Genomic DNA, 17,654 nt, shown 5'->3' with positions numbered 1-17,654 from the left:
TTAATTGGGCCTGTGGGGGAGTTGTGTCCTGGGATAGACCTGCTAGATATAATTCTGCCGTGTCACCCTGACCTGTTGCATAATTAACATACAACAGGTCCTGTACAGACATGTCAACTCCCCTATATTTGTCAGGAGTCTCCCAATTTAAGTCCGTTTTCCCCATTCTCCTGCATTAACGGGTCCATCTCTCGCTCTCAATACTTAACCCCCCCCAAAACCAAAATTACCCACTCCATTGCTAAATTTTGAATTTAAAATTGTTTGTTACTGATGAATTGCAAATGCAAATTAACATTTTTATGTAGCTATAGCACACCTTGCTTTTTCTGGGGAAATTACAGTTACCTATATAAAGTCCAAATTAAGTCTGATGAATTGCAGAGACCATCCTGCCTTACTATACACACTAACCCACATTCTCATAAAACCATGTTCCCTAATGATGAATATTATTTCACAGTTGCAGCCACTATCCCTGAGGCTCTCTTGCCTTACTATACACACTAACCCAAAGTTACAGTCACTACCCCGAAGAACATCTTACCTTATTATACACACTATCCCCCTATATACGGCCTCTACCCTGTAGAACATTGTGCCATATACACACTGGTGGGCAGGAGTGTGTGTGGTTGTGTCAGTGAGAGTAATGTAATCTCATGTAATCTCACCCTTCCATCCCCTCATGTACCTACGTACATGAGGGGATGGAAGGGTGAGATTACATGAGTCTGCGAGAAAAAAAAGCACATTATGTGATTTACTTACCTTGCGTCTCCTACATGCAGTGAAAACATTGATCCCTAGATGTTGTCTCAGCCCCCGACACACTCCCAATAGATTGCCCTGGGAGAGCAAATAAGCAAATGAGAAGAAATAACACATTTCATACACAATAAAAGGAAGGCCTATTGGAAAACATTGGAACACTAAAGTAACTGAAGAAGAAACAGATCTGTTTCTCTATAACGTTTAAATCCACATCCCGCTGCTTTTATTTTCTTTAAAGGGGTTGTTCACCTTAAAGTTAACTTTTAGTATGTTATAGAATGGCCAGTTTTAAGCAACTATTCAATTGTCCTTCAATATTTATTTTTAGTAGTTTTTGAATTATTTGCCTTCTTCTTCTTCTGACTCTTCCCAGCTTTCAAATGGGGGGGTCACTGACCCCATCTTAAAAACAAATGCTCTAGAAGGCTACAAATGTATTGTTATTGCTACTTTTTATTACTCATCTTTCTATTCAGGCCTTTCCTATTCATATTATTCATAATAAAAAATGAAAACCAATTGCAAATTGTCTCAACAACCCCTGAACAACCCCTTTAAATTGACTAGCGCGCTCCTCCCAATTGGCGGAGTGCGGGGGAAAGGTGGAGTGCGTTCATTTAAGTTTTGTCATTCGCTATTATTATTGTCCATATATCACCATCATTACAGAGCGGTTATTACTTGTAGTCTAGTATCCTTCCATTTATTCCAGGAAGCAAATCCATTCCATAGGCTGTGACTGTACTGCGCCACATCTCACGTCTCATACATGTTTTGCAGACAAATGTGTAAATACTTTCAGAATGAAGAATGTCTGGAAATGATCTTATTTTATTTAACTGGAACATCTTTGAAATATATAGTGAATAAAGTATCCCCTCTTGTACATATAAGGATATAATAAGTTACCGAGGAGTTTCATGGAACTCCGAGGTAACTTCTAATATCCTCATATTTTGCAACTGGGGGTACTTTATTTATTATAATACACAAGTTTCAGTGAGTCATGTGACAGAAATGACATCAGAACTCACCGTTTATAACTGATGACATCAGATATTGATATAATTTACAAGATATTCATGGCTCTTGTGTATTATATCGAAATACATGGCTCCTTTATCTATACTATTACTTTTTAATATATGTGAACACGAACCAGATACGGGGAGCATCACAACTCAATCACATTCTCACCTCCATGCTGCACGTAGCATCCGTCCCCAACCGGATCAATCCATAGAATTAGAGCAAAAAACGGAGCATTCGGGGAGATATGTTAAAATCTTCAAATTTTAATCATCCAAGTTAAAAGAAATAACAGCGTGTCAAGTTACATCAGATCATCCGCTTTACGCGTTTCATGGCATCTCGCCACTTCATCTGAAGCGTATATGAAGTGGCGAGATGCCATGAAACGCGTAAAGCGGATGATCTGATGTAACTTGACACGCTGTTATTTCTTTTAACTTGGATGATTAAAATTTGAAGATTTTAACATATCTCCCCGAATGCTCCGTTTTTTGCTCTATTACTTTTTAATAGTTGGGGGAGGGTCAGCTTGAACATGGACAGGGTTTTGACATTATGGGGGATAACTATGGGTGACAGAAAATGAGGGAAAATGAGGATGGGGCATTTCTGTCATATTTTTGTCAAGTCAAAGCAATTGATTTAACCCTTCCACCCTCTGAAGACTGAATCTTCCAAAGTAGAGGAGTAAAGTACTTCCCAAGTCAGACCCGCACCCAACTCAAACCCACAGCAGTCGCCCACATTTCAACCTGAACCCCCAACATGTGGGTTTGAGGTCGACCAACACATCACTACAGGGGAAGAGTCAAATATGTTTTGGTATAACATGGGGGCAGCCGTGTGTTTTAGGTGTAGGTCATTTGGTGCAGTATAACTTGATGACAAATAAGGGAAAGAACCCTTTATACACACATTAGAAGAAAGGAGGTTCTGCCTAAATATTCGTTAGGGTTTTTTTTACAGTGAGAGCTGTGAAGATGTGGAATTCTCTCCCTGAATCAGTTGTACAGGCTGATACATTAGATAGCTTTAAGAAGGGGTTGGATGGTGTTTAGCAAGTGAGGGAATACAGAGTTATGGGAGATAGCTCATAGTACAAGTTGATCCAGGGACTGGTCCCATTGCCATTTTGGAGTCAGGAAGAATTTTTTGCCCCTCTGAGGCAAATTGGAGAGAATTCAAATGGGATGTTTTGCCTTCCTTTGGATCAACTAGCAGTTAGGCAGGTTAAAATAGAGTTAACAGTTTGAACTTGATGGAAGTGTCTTTTTTCAACCTAACTTACTATGTTACACTGATTATAAATACAATAATGCACGTGGGGCTGCAGGAAAGCTGCAATTGCCCCATTATCTGTGTTGTTTCAATTGCAATTTCTTAAGAAATCAGCGGTTCTATGATCCGGAAGTCATCTCAACTGACATGTTGTTAGATGTAACACTCACTGCTGAGTTCTAAACTGTCTCTGGAAGCAATATCAACACAAAACAAACATGAAGAACACAGAACAGGCACACAGAATTGCTCTTCCATGAGGGGGTGATCCCCTGAGTCTATTGTGATTGGATTAGTGGAAGAGTTTATATGTCGAGAACTTCCCACACCAGTCAGTTGAACTGAAGAAGCTGCTCGGATGAGTAGTGAAACGTCTTCATTGATTCCTCAGCAAGTCCAGTTGTTTTAAGATTTACCTATACTAGCTTCTAAGTGTCTAACTTTATGAATGTTTCCCATAAAATAAACACATATATCAGAGACATAATTTAGTTTCTGCATGAAAATTTGGACAGTTCAATACCCCCAGAAGACAGAGAGGAATGGTACGGTGGCAATTACATGTATAAATACCCCCAGAACTCAGAGAAAGATGGTAAGGTGGCAATTACATGTATAAATAGCCCCAGAACTCACAGAAAGATGGTACGGAGGCAATTACATGTATAAATACCCCCAGAACTCAGAAAAAGATGGTACGGTGGCAATTAAATGTATAAATACCCCAGAAGACAGGGAGGAATGGTACGGTGGCAATTACATGTATAAATACCCCATAACTCAGAGCAAGATGGTACGGTGGCAATTACATGTATAAATACCCCCGGAACTCTGATCAAGATGGTACGGAGGCAATTACATGTATAAATACCCAAAGAACTCAGAGAAAGATGGTACGATGGCAATTAAATATATAAATACCCCCAGAAGACAGAGAGGAATGGTACGGTGGCAATTACATGTATAAATACCCCATAACTCAGAGCAAGATGGTACTGTGGCAATTACATGTATAAATACCCCCAGAACTCAGAGCAAGATGGTACGGTGGCAATTACATGTATAAATACCCCCAGAAGACAAAGAGGAATGATACGGGGGTAATTACATGTATAAATACCCCCAGAAGACAAAGAGGAATGGTATGGTGGCAATTACATGTATAAATACCCCAGAACTCCGAGAAAGATTGTACGGTGGCAATTACATGTATAAATACCCCCAGAACTCAGAGCAAGATGGTACAGTGGCAATTACATGCATAAATACCCCCAGAACTCAAAGAAAGATGGTATGGTGGCAATTACATGTATAAATACCCCAGAACTCAGAGTAAGATGGTACGGTGGCAATTACAAGTATAAATACCTCACAAACTCAGAGAAAGATGGTACGGTGGCAATTACTTGTATAAATACCCCAGAACTCAGAGAAAGATGGTACGGTGGCAATTACATGTAAAAATACCCCGCAAAACTCAGAGCAACATGGTACGGTGACAATTACATGTATAAATACCCCAGAGCTCAGAGCAAGATGGTACGGTGGCAATTACATGTATAAATACCCCAGAACTCAGAGAAAGATGGTAAAGTGGAAATAACATGTATAAATACCCCAGAATTCAGAGAAAGATGGTACGGTAGCAATTACATGTATAAATACCCCCAGAACTCAGAGCAAGATGGTAAAGTGGCAATAACATGTATAAATACCCCAGAATTCAGAGAAAGATGGTACGGTAGCAATTACATGTATAAATACCTCACGAACTCAGAGCAAGATGGTACAGTGGTAATTACATGTATAAATACCCCCAGAACTCAGAGCAAGATGGTACGGTGGCAATTGCATGTATAAATATCATAGAACTCTGAGAAAGATGGTACGGTGGCAATTACATGTATAAATACCCCCAGAACTCAGAGAAAGATGGTACGGTGGCAATTACTTGTATAAATACCCCCAGAACTCTGGGCAAGATGGTACGGAGGCAATTACATGTATAAATACCCCCAGAACTCTGGGCAAGATGCTACGGTGGCAATTACATGTATAAATACCCCCAGAAGACAGAGAGGAATGGTACGGTGGCAATTACATGTATAAATAAGCCAGAACTCAGAGAAAGATAGTACGGTGGAAATGAAATGTATAAATACCCCAGAACTCTGAGCAAGATGGAACTGAGGCAATTACATGTATAAATACCCCCAGAATTCAGAGAAAGATGGTACGGTGGCAATTACATGTAAAAATACCCCCCAAAACTCAGAGAAAGATGGTACGGTGGCAATTACATGTAAAAATACCCCGCAAAACTCAGAGCAACATGGTACGGTGGCAATTACATGTATAAATACCCCCAGAACTCAGAGAAAGATGGTACGGTGGCAATTACTTGTATAAATACCCCCAGAACTCAGAGAAAAATGGTACAGTGGCAATTACATGTATAAATACCCCCAGAACTCAGAGAAAGATGGTACAGTGGCAAATACATGTATAAATACCCCCAGAACTCAGAGAAAGATGGTACAGTGGCAATTACATGTATAAATACCCCCAGAACTCAGAGAAAGATGGTACGGTGGCAATTACAAGTAAAAATACCCCCAGAACTCATAGAAAGATGGTACGGTGGCAATTACATGTATAAATACCCCAGAACTCAGAGCAAGATGGTACAGTGGCAATTACATGTATAAATACCCCCAGAACTCTGAGAAAGATGGTACGGTGGCAATTACATGTATAAATAACCCCAGAACTCAGAGATAGATGGTACGGTGGCAATTACATGTATAAATACCCCAGAACTCAGAGAAAGATGGTACAGTGGCAAATACATGTATAAATACCCCCAGAACTCAGAGAAAGATGGTACAGTGGCAAATATATGTATAAATACCCCCAGAACTCAGAGAAAAATGGTACAGTGGCAATTACATGTATAAATACCCCCAGAACTCAGAGAAAGATGGTACAGTGGCAAATACATGTATAAATACCCCCAGAACTCAGAGAAAGATGGTACAGTGGCAAATATATGTATAAATACCCCCAGAACTCAGAGAAAGATGGTACGGTGGCAATTACAAGTAAAAATACCCCCAGAACTCATAGAAAGATGGTACGGTGGCAATTACATGTATAAATACCCCAGAACTCAGCAGAGCAAGATGGTACGGTGGCAATTACATGTATAAATACCCCAGAACTCAGCAGAGCAAGATGGTACGGTGGCAAATATATGTATAAATACCCCCAGAACTCAGAGAAAGATGGTACGGTGGCAATTACAAGTAAAAATACCCCCAGAACTCATAGAAAGATGGTACGGTGGCAATTACATGTATAAATACCCCAGAACTCAGAGCAAGATGGTACGGTGGCAATTACATGTATAAATACCCCCAGAACTCTGAGAAAGATGGTACGGTGGCAATTACATGTATAAATAACCCCAGAACTAAGAGATAGATGGTACGGTGGCAATTACATGTATAAATACCCCCAGAACTCAGAGAAAGATGGTACAGTGGCAAATATATGTATAAATACCCCCAGAACTCAGAGAAAAATGGTACAGTGGCAATTACATGTATAAATACCCCCAGAACTCAGAGAAAGATGGTACAGTGGCAAATACATGTATAAATACCCCCAGAACTCAGAGAAAGATGGTACAGTGGCAATATATGTATATAAATACCCCCAGAACTCAGAGAAAGATGGTACGGTGGCAATTACAAGTAAAATACCCCAGAACTCATAGAAAATGGTACGGTGGCAATTACATGTATAAATACCCCAGAACTCAGCAGAGCAAGATGGTACGGTGGCAATTACATGTATAAATACCCAGAACTCAGCAGAGCAAGATGGTACGGTGGCAAATATATGTATAAATACCCCAGAACTCAGAGAAAGATGGTACGGTGGCAATTACAAGTAAAATACCCCAGAACTCATAGAAGATGGTACGGTGGCAATTACATGTATAAATACCCCAGAACTCAGAGAAAAATGGTACAGTGGCAATTACATGTATAAATACCCCAGAACTCAGAGAAAGATGGTACAGTGGCAAATACATGTATAAATACCCCCAGAACTCAGAGAAAGATGGTACAGTGGCAAATATATGTATAAATACCCCCAGAACTCAGAGAAAGATGGTACAGTGGCAATTACATGTATAAATACCTTCATAACTCAGAGCAAGATGGTACGGTGGCAATTACATGTATAAATACCCCCAGAACTCAGAGAAAGATGGTACGGTGGCATTTACATGTATAAATACCCCCAGAACTCAGAGCAAGATGGTACGGTGGCAATTACATATATAAATACCCCCAGAAGACAAAGAGGAATGGTACGGCGGTAATTACATGCATAAATACCCCAGAACTAAGAGAAAGATGGTAGGGTGGCAATTACATGTATAAATACCCCAGAACTCCAAGCAAGATGCTACGGTGGCAATTACATGTATAAATACCCCCAGAACTCAAAGAAAGATGGTATGGTGGCAATTACATGTATAAATACCCCCAGAACTCAGAGTAAGATGGTACGGAGGCAATTACATGTATAAATACCTCACAAACTCAGAGAAAGATGGTACGGTGGCAATTACATGTATAAATACCCCCAGAACTCAGAGAAAGATGGTACGGTGGCAATTACATGTATAAATACCCTATGATGGACTATGATATCCCCAATGTGTCAGGTAACTGACTAGCAGAAAAACTGAAGTCCTAACCTCCTGAGGACACAACTTAAACTGAGGTAAGCTCCGCCTGCTGGCGGTATAGCTAGTGGAGGAGGAGCCAGTCCTTATCTTATTGTTGTGTCCTGCCTCCTAGTGGTACTAGATATACCCCACTGTCCCTGTGTCCCTCAAACTGACTTAGATAAATAAATATATGATTCCTTTATCTATACTATTACTTTTTAAAAGTTGGGGGAGGGTCAGGTTGAACATGGACAGGATTTTGAGATTATGGGGCATAACGATGTATAAGTGTGGCTTTTATTTAATGGGGCTTCATTTTACTTGACCAGGGAACCACGGTAACCAGTGAGCTTATAATTGGGGCCCCCTGGGGGAAGAGGGACCTGCTAATTTAGTAGTATGGAGCCCTACCTTTACTCTCATTTAGGAGCTTAGTACATTTTTAATTCATGAACCAAAGTGTTTTTCCAGCCGTGATGATCATGTATGAAACATACATAGTAAATCAATAAAGTTGGAGGAAATTATACACTGGTAAAAAACAGTATGAATAAGGGAACAATGGGCACAACCAACACATCATATAGACAATTTGTGTGGCTGATTCCGGAAGCATTTCAAACGCAAACAGGTCATTTTACAGAAAAATAAATTCGGTTGTATTCATCCTCAGACAGACAGAGATAAATGTAATGGTCAGGGCCACCATCAGAAATTACAGGGCCCCATACAACAAATTTTACAGGGCACACTTGCACCCACACCACACTAAAAAGGCCACAGACATAAGTGCTAAAAGAGTAATGTGGTGTGTTTTACCTCCAGTCACCAGAGGGCTTCAGTTGATATTAAAACACTGGGTAAAAACCCATTGGTGGCCAGGCTACCTCCCCCACCAAATAAAAAAAAGAAACATTGCTAGCCAGTGTCCCCCCTACAAGTAAAAAAAACATTGGTGGACAGGACCCTCATAAAAGTAAAAAAAAAATCATTGGTGGTTAGGGCCCCCATTACGGGTTATAAAAACAAACATTAGTGGCCCGGAGTTTTAAAAAAATGGTGTTCGATGGAACTTACCTTCTGTCTTTTTCCTCCTTGGCAAATTCTTCATTCTCCTTGGCGGCTTTGTCTCCCTTTGGCGGTTACCTGTGCCCCTCCTAAAACTTGAAATCCACCACCGGGATATCTGTAAATAAAGCAAAACAGAACCAAAATAAAAAAACATGAAAATAAAGCAGATAAACATAGAAATATAAGTAAAGTAGAAAACAAATTTACAATAATATATCCAAATTCAATGAGGCAGGTATTGTACTAATGTTTGTTCTTGAACCATAGTAATAGTGAAAAGTCAAGCACCTCCCTGACAAACGACCAGGGAAGATTGTCTGGGATTAAATAGTAGGTATTAGCATATATTCTGTAAATATTCTGAAAAGGAATGACAAACCCAAAGTATTTAAGTACTAACCGGCTCCCTTGCACTAATCAGTTCCGGACTGTGCCGCACCTCAATTCATTCCATAAACTGCAGGGAAAAAAGTGAACACAAGATGGCGCTAGAGCAAAGGTTCCATAAATCACATCATTCAGGAGTAAAGGGAAATGGACACCAGATGGCGCTGAAGTGACAGAAAAGAATGGGGCTACAGCTTTTAAAAGGATAAATTAGACAGAGAACATAAAACATTTCATACTTGAAGAAAAAACCACACATGTGAAAAGGACCAAAGAAATCTTTAGGCGTAATTCTAGACCCTGACTTGACAATTACATTCGGTATCGACCCACTAAGTAGTGGAATATCATTAAAATGTGGGTAAAAAGGGCCGGAGCAGTGGGAAGGGATTAAAGGCATTGCTCAATGGAGTTTATTAGTCACAGCGGTGGGTACAAGATTGCCCGGAATCATTAGCCATGGGATTAGAGGAGATTTCTTTAGTAACTCCATCCCCTTGTGTCACTTTAGGGGTAAGAGAGGTGAGTTAGATCAAACCCCTGCCTTACATAATCTCACTACTTTAGAGGCACATTACACACAGTGGCGGAACTACCGAGGGTGCAAAGGGTGCGACGGTGCCAGGGCCTGAGCCCCTGCACCCCCGATGGGGCCCGCCGCCGCCCGCAACCAAGTCCAAGAGCAGCAGAGAGCCAGTAAATCGGAGGAAAGCGCCATCGCAGTCTCCATGGTTTCCGCGCTTCCTGCGGCTGCCACTGCCAGTAAGTGTCAGGAGTCTCTGTCTCCACTCTCCCCAATTTTCTGCTAGGTTTCTGGACATCACAGAGGGGTTTGGAAATTGGGTGTGTACGAAACATGAAATTATTTTAGAATGTTTGCCCAACTTAAACTTTAATTACAGATTAAACAAATGTCCGGGATTCATTCTGTTGAAGTTGGAATCCAGATGAGATGTAATACTTTGTAGGAAATGCAGAATATCCTGACTACCTTTGGCATTATTTTCTGCTAGAGGTCGTTCAGTTTTTTCTGCAACTGCTACTCATTACATCTAGTATAGGTGTTTGACAAAGTAGGGCACTCACTCATGGACTGATTCTGTGCCATCAGAATGCTGGATATACTGGAGGAGATGGATTCTTGCTTTCTATGGTATTTATTTATTTCCTGGTATTTATAGAACACAACATATATTCTACACAGCTTTATAAAGAATATATATATACACATACGCCGAAAGCCACAAAGTTTTCTGATTTCTTTTTTCGGAAACTTCATGACTTTCAGGCATGTGCCGTAGAGCTAAACCAGCAAATACTCCTACCGCGCCGCCAAACGCCGGGCAATCCAGGAAGAAGACCGCACGGGAGAAGATGGCGCCTGTGAACTCCGTGGACAGGACCTGCGCCGAGGGGTAAGTAGCAACTTAGCAGCATTTGCCCGGGGGGAGGTAGGCCAGGAGGGAGGGGGGGCAACACAGGGGAGGGATTTTAGCGCCGAAGGGGTTTAGTTCTCCTTTAATAAATCTGCCCCTTAATTCAATTTAATCAGAAGCCATTTAACCTGCCTGTATGTTTTTAAAGTGTGGATGGAAACCACTTGGAGGAAACTGATGCAGACCCAGGGAGAATATGCAAATGCTTTGTAGATAGTGCCCAGGCCAGAAGTGAACTCAAGACTCCAGTGCTGAAAGGCAGAAGTGCTACCCACCATGCTGCCCCTGGTATAGTGTCAAGTGTAGTGGAGGTCATCACCCACCAAATATCAGTCACTCAAAACTGATGCCCAAAGGAACTACAGACAGAGTGATGGACAATACTTGATGGTAACTAAGCACTGTGAATCCATATTGGTGGCAAAATCATCCGGTTGGGTTTAATGTATAAATATTTCTTGGCAGACTTAAGGGAAAACCATACCTCCAGAATGAATCCTTAACCAACAGAGAGTTTATACCATATTAAATGGCTTATTAAAGAATCTTACCAAACTGGAATATAGATATCAGTAAATATTGCCCTTTTACATCTTTTCCCTTGCGCCCCCATTTTTTTTTATTTATAAAGAGGGGGAGGGGGGATACAGAAAGCAAGAAGGAAAGGAAGGGGGAGGAATAAAGTAATACCACCGCAATGTAGATATAATACAGTATACAAGCATAGAAACAGTAAGTCATATCTTAAAACAGAGTAATGCTAAAATATCCAAGTAACTTATATTATACGCCAAATATTAACGCCAAGATATATATTGCTGTATAAAAGAGTTATATCGCCTTTTATTAAACAGTTTAGCATAAATCCTATGAACACGTTTTGAAAACAGGTATGTAAGGACCAATTGTTGATTATTTCAAAGATTTCAGAAAATGCTGCCATGGATACCAAATCTTCCAGTAAATTGCACTTTGATTGTGTGATATATAAGTGATTTCCTCCAGTACTCTTACTTCTTCTACTATTGCTAACCATTCGTTTAACGTGAGAGCTTCAAGGTTTTTCCACTTCTTCGGAATTAGTGATTTAGCTGCCTGAAGTAGTTGTATAGTGAGAGGATTTGTAATCAAGGTATTTGTATTTTGGAAGTAATTTCGGGATTACCAATGTTTATATTACTCCCTGTCACCCGATTTATTGTTGTTAACACTTTGCTCCAGAATCCTTGTAAAACAGGGCAGGTCAACCATATATGCGTGTGATTTGCTTCTGATAAATAACATCTCCAACACAGTCCTGAACTAGCAGGATACATTTTTTTCAGTTGTAGAGGTGTATAGTGCCATCTCATAATTAATTTGTAATTTGCTTCTCTAGTTCTCACTGCTCTGGACGACCTATGCACTGATTTTAGAATTCTAGACCTTATAATTTCCGGCAGATCCAGTTTTAGTTCTTTTTCCCATTCTAACCATGTGGATAAAGGGCTTTGAGACTGATTTTCAGTCAACAGATCATATAATTTTAAGAGCGGTCTAGTGACATCTTTATTTCCTAGCAGGATAATTTCCCATGTTATATCCGGTCTCTCCCAATCACTAATTACAAATGGTTGAATATATCCGTGTAATTGGTTATACCCCAACGTATCTCTCGGGTGAGTGCCCCACTTCTTTTGGATATCTGCCAAGGAAATAATTTTATTCTTTCTAATAAAATCTCCAATTTTCGTTTCTCTATTATTCCAGGTTCACCCCTTGCGCCCCCATTTTATGATAATCTCTGTGCTGCCTCAGAGATCACCTGACCAGAAATACTCTGCAGCTCTAAGTGTAACAGGAAGAAGTGTGGAAGTAAAAGACAGAACTTTGTCCATTAATGGGGGTGCTTCACAATCAAATACACAGTGCTAGGATTGTTTGCCGTTCTCCCGTGCTCTGCCATTGTATGAAGCGAAGGGATGGATTGGATTTCACACACAGACAAGTGCTCCGTCCCCTGCCTCCGCTCACACCGACTCCTAAATCACTACCCACTCTGTGCCCCGCGGCTGCTGCTGCTGCTGTCTTTGCCTCATCTCTATCTCTGAGTAGGGGAGGAGGGAAGACAGAGAGGAAGGTGAGGAGATCGAAGGAGGGAAGCCGATCCACGGGGAAGGAGAGACACAGCTGCTGCTGGATGCCTGTCAGTGAAAAGCCAGGAAGGAGAAATCGATTGCTGCAGTGTGGATGGTCGCCTTTTCTGAAGAGGACAGGAAGTGGATTTTCTGTAAGTTATTTCTTAATAAAGGCTTTGCTTTTTAAAAGTTTTATTTGTCTTGGTGTTTATTTTTCGTTGTGCACTAACGAATTTTTAAACATTTTTTTTTGATGTTACTGGTCCTTTAACTCAAAAGCGAACAACCCCTTTAACTGGCTCATGTCACATAACATGTATGTTTGCCCTTGGTTAGTTTGTGTGCACTGTACAATCCCAGGGGCAGCCCTTAACATTTTTTATTTAGGAATACCTAATGGTACATACTACTCAAAGGTCTATTTCTATGAAAAGGTTTATTGAGATGAAGCTTTTATACATTATATTTTTATAGAGAATAAGATTGTTGGAGAGAGTATAGTTTTCCTTTAATCATCAATTAGTGATGTGCGGGGTGGGTCGATACGCAGGGGTCAGGTGGGTTCGGGCCAACCTTGCTGCTCCTCTTTCTGGTCACAGGTGGGTTTGGGCTTTTCTGCCTGCTCTCCCCGCCCCGACCATAGACTGCTGGCTTCCGACTTCTGTTTTATAGGCTTGCGCCTGTCCTGCCTCTTTTGTGATGTCATCAGTGGGGTGGGCCTATAAATGGAGGGAGGAAGCTGGCTGCGGGTTGAGTTTTTCTAGACCCCCCATTAGTAGTATAACTGAAGTAGAGCCTTTTGCTATGTCAGAGTGTTGCCTTCGCTAATTATTATTGGGTGGCTTTTGGCTGCAAAAATTTTTCCATGCAGCAACTCATATTCATCAATTCAATCATATGTTCCTATGATTTTAAATGATGGCAGATAAAAGCATATGCACCTACTGTATAGAAACATTCCAGAGTAGGGCTCTTTGGCTCCTTTTATCCCTTCTTTCCCTAACCAATACGATTCTATAGATCTTGGGGGCCGTTGATCTTACAATGGAGTTTTATGCAAGTAATTGGGAGAGGTGAAACCAGACAGCAGGTTTGAAGCTTTGCATAATATGGATTACTAACAAATTAAGAAAATGAGGTTGGCCTGTAATATAAGCTGATGCTACAGGGCTGATTATTAAATTCTGGTGCTAATTGCACTGATTTCTGAGCTGGCATGTAGTAATTATCTGTATTAATTACTAATCAGCTTTATATTGTGACATTTCTATTCTATGTGTACTGTATATTTTGAGAGGGTCCCTAAGCTCAGTAAGTGACAGCAGCACAGAGCATGTGCATTGAATCAGCAAAAAAGAAGATGGGGAGCTACTGGGGCATCTTTTGCTTTTGGACAAGGATGTGCACACAAAGGACACACAAAATGATATGCATCCAGTAGTTTCATAGTAGTGTAGAGAAGCATTTTGCCTGAGTTTCAGATTCACAGGGTCCCAACATCTAGGGTTGCCACCTGGCCGGTATTTTACCGGCCTGGCCGGTAAAAATGATGGTTGATCCCAATGTTCCAGCCCATTGTGTGTGTGTGTGTGTGTGTGTGGGGGGGCAGTTGTAAATTCCGTACCAGGGCCCCAAGGGGTCTAGTTACGCCACTGATTACACAAGATCTGTCCCATAATACGTCCTATACATCATTTAATTATTGCTCTCGCTTAACCCATTTTAGGTACAACACTGTATATCAAGTCACTAGTAAAAATTTGCAACTCGAATCCTGTTAACATAAGGGAAGCAGCGTGAGTGGAACTTTAGCAAAATCCCAGAGTACAGGACAGAAAATTACAGTAAAAAAAGTGGATATGGAGAAGAACATGCCTCTATTCCTGAGAACATCTTGCCTTACTACACACACTATCCCATCATTATACTCACTACCAATAAGGTCATCTTGACTTACTATACACCCTATCCCACAGTTACAGTCTCTGTTTATAAGACCATCTTGCTGTATGTACATTAAAGGACTTTATAGACAAATAGCAGGGGATCTTTTTACCCATAAAGTGGATCACCGCACCAGAGGCCACCCCTTCAGACTAGAATTAAAGAACTTTCATTTGAAGCAACGTAGGGGGTTCAGGACAGTGAGGTTGTGGAATGCACTCCTGGGTGATGTTGTGATGGCTGATTCAGTTAATGCCTTTAAGAATGGCTTGGATGATTTTTTGGACAGACATAATATCAAAGGCTATTGTAATACTAAGCTCTATAGTTAGTATAGATATGGGTATATAGAATTTATGTGAAAGTAGGGAGGGGTGTGTGTATGGATGCTGAGTTTTCATTTGGGGGGTTGGACTTGATAGACTTTGTCTTTACTATACACACTATTCCCCAGTAACATCTCATTCCCCTCATCTTTTTTTTCATGATAGTTTTATGGAGTATTCAAGGAAAGAGAATTTGGAAGAGAAAGAATGAGAGAGGAAACAGAGAAAATTGAATCATGGGAAGAGAGAGTGAAGCGAGTGCCAAAGCTGTGCGGCTATCCAAACGGCGGAAATGTGGAAGTGCCGAAAAGCCGAACAGCGAAAGGACCCGAAGCCACAAAAACATCCGAAGCCGAAGTGGCCAAAAGACCCGAAGCTACGAAAATAGCCTAAGCTGAAGTCCTGAAGCGGCGAAAAGACCCAAAGTCACAAAAGGAGGTGAAGTCCTCCTACTGAACACCAATTTGTTTTTTTTTTTAATCCCCTGGCCACCAATGTATTATTTTAATATTCTATAGGCCCCTGCTACCAATGTTTTTTTTTAACCTGTAAGGGGGGCCCTGGCATCAATGTTTTTTAAAAAATATTTTTTGGGGCCCCAATTTTTTTTTAACTTGTAAGGGGGGCCCTGGCACCAATGTTTTTTTTTTTTATAGAACTTGTCTGGGGGGGGGTTTACTTTTTTAGGGCTGATGTCTGTGTGGTCTTTTTGCGGGATGGAGTGGGGCTTGGGTGGAGTGGGCAGGATCTGGGGTGGGGCTTGGGTGCCAGTGAGGGAGGGGCCCAGAAAATGTTGTTGTATGTAGCCCCGTGATTTCAAATGCGGCACGATACATTAGATAGCTTTAAGAAGCGGTTGGATGGTGTTTAGCAAGGGAATACAGGGTTATGGAAGTTAGCTCATAGTACAAGTTGATCCAGGGACTGTTTTTGGAGTCAGGGAGGCATTTTTTCCCCCTCTGAGGCAAATTGGAGAGTCTTCAAATGGGGTGTTTTGCATTCCTCTGGATCAGCTAGTAGTTAGACAGGTTAAAATAGAGTTGATAGAAGTGTCTTTTTTCAACCTAACTTACTATGTTACACTGATTATAAATACAATAATGCACGTGGGGCTGCAGGAAAGCTGCAATTGCCCCATTATCTGTGTTGTTTCACCTGCAATTTCTTAAGAAATCAGCAGTTCTATGATCCGGAAGTCATCTCAACTGACATGTTGTTAGATGTAACTCTCACTGCTGAGTTCTAAACTGTCTCTGGAAGTACCTCCCACAGCAATGCCGGACTAAGTCTGAACCTGTTCTATACGACCAAAGCCATAATCCTTACCATGAGAGTGTCCCAGGGAAATGTCTTGTCTTCCTCTGTCTTCTGATCTCAATTCCATCCCCTGCTCTTTTCTTCTGCTTCTTATCTGCATATTCCTGATAAAGACAAATGTATGAACATTATCAATAAAAAAATACCTATATCAGGATTTTTTTGGACAACTTACTTTTCAAAAGCTCCAGTCATTTTTGTACAATTAGTGTGCTTGCAATTAAGCACTGCTGATTCCACCCGCACCATTCGTTTATAATACTAAATGACAAAGCACAGAGGACTTCACCCGCACAGTACCATAGATGTACTTTAAATTATACACTTCTGGATTCTACCAGCACTGTTCTCTTAATGTGCTTCTCATTTGGCACCCCGGAATATAGCCGCTCAGTTTTCTTGGTGTGCGTGTACCACCATGTACTGTAGGGGAAAGTTTAAAAGTCTCAGCAGAAGTGAATTCAGACTCTCAGCATAGTGTAAACCATTTGCTTCCATCCAAACCAACCCTTCCGCCCATTCACCAACCCGCAAACTAAATGGACCGTCTCCCTGCCTAATAGTTTAAAAATTAGTAGCTTTGTCAAAGGCGGGCGTTTCCCTGCTTGGGTAAAGGGGCGGGTTGCCTGCATGGGTAAAGGGGTGGGCGGGTTGCCTGAGTGGGTAAAGGAGTGGGCGGGTTGCCTGAGTGGGTAAAGCGGTGGGTGACTTTTCTACATAAGTAAAGGGGTGGGCGGGTTACAGGCATGGGTAAAGGGACGTGCATGTTGCCAGCGTGGATAAAGAGGCAAGTTCCATGCGTGGGCAAAGGGGCGGGCGGGTTCCCTGCATGGGTAAAGGGGCGGGCAGGTTGCCAGCGTGGGTAAATGGGCATGTGGTTTCCTGCATGGGCAAAGAGGCGGATTCCCTGTGTGGGTAAAGGAGAAGGCGGGTTTCCTGCATGTGTAAAGGGGCGGGTGAATTGCCTGCATGGGTAAAGGGGCGGATGGGTTTCCTGAATAGGTAAATGGGCAGACGGGCTCCCTGAGTTGGTAAAGGGGCGGGTGGGTTTCCTGCATGGGTAAAGGGTGGGCGAGTTACCTGCATGGGTAAAGGGGTGGGCGAGTTACCTGCATGGGTAAAGGGGCAGGCGGGTTCCTTGCGTGGGTGAAGAGGCGGGTGGTTTGCCTGCATGGGTAAAGGGCAGGCAGTTCCCTGCATGGGTTAAGGTTTGGGCGGGTTCTCT

The 17,654-nt window shown here is 41.5% G+C and overlaps 1 long non-coding RNA gene across 1 annotated transcript in view; it reads right to left on the bottom strand.

Annotated features, from left to right (window-relative positions):
- Positions 1–16,464, bottom strand: part of LOC108705513 — a 91,226-nt gene extending 74,762 nt beyond the window's left edge. Inside the window, exons 1-4 of the long non-coding RNA XR_005963299.1 lie at positions 16,439–16,464; positions 9,303–9,359; positions 8,909–9,017; positions 772–849 (exon numbers count right to left, since the gene is read on the bottom strand). This is a non-coding gene — a long non-coding RNA (uncharacterized LOC108705513). The remainder of the gene's footprint in view (positions 1–771; positions 850–8,908; positions 9,018–9,302; positions 9,360–16,438) is intronic.
- Positions 16,465–17,654: the final 1,190 nt, after the last annotated feature.

The sequence above is a fragment of the Xenopus laevis genome, chromosome 8L (assembly GCF_017654675.1).
Source record: "Xenopus laevis strain J_2021 chromosome 8L, Xenopus_laevis_v10.1, whole genome shotgun sequence".
Lineage (NCBI taxonomy): Eukaryota > Metazoa > Chordata > Amphibia > Anura > Pipidae > Xenopus > Xenopus laevis.
The sequence above is the reverse complement of the archived record's forward strand: the minus strand, read 5'-3'. Positions and strand labels throughout refer to the sequence as shown.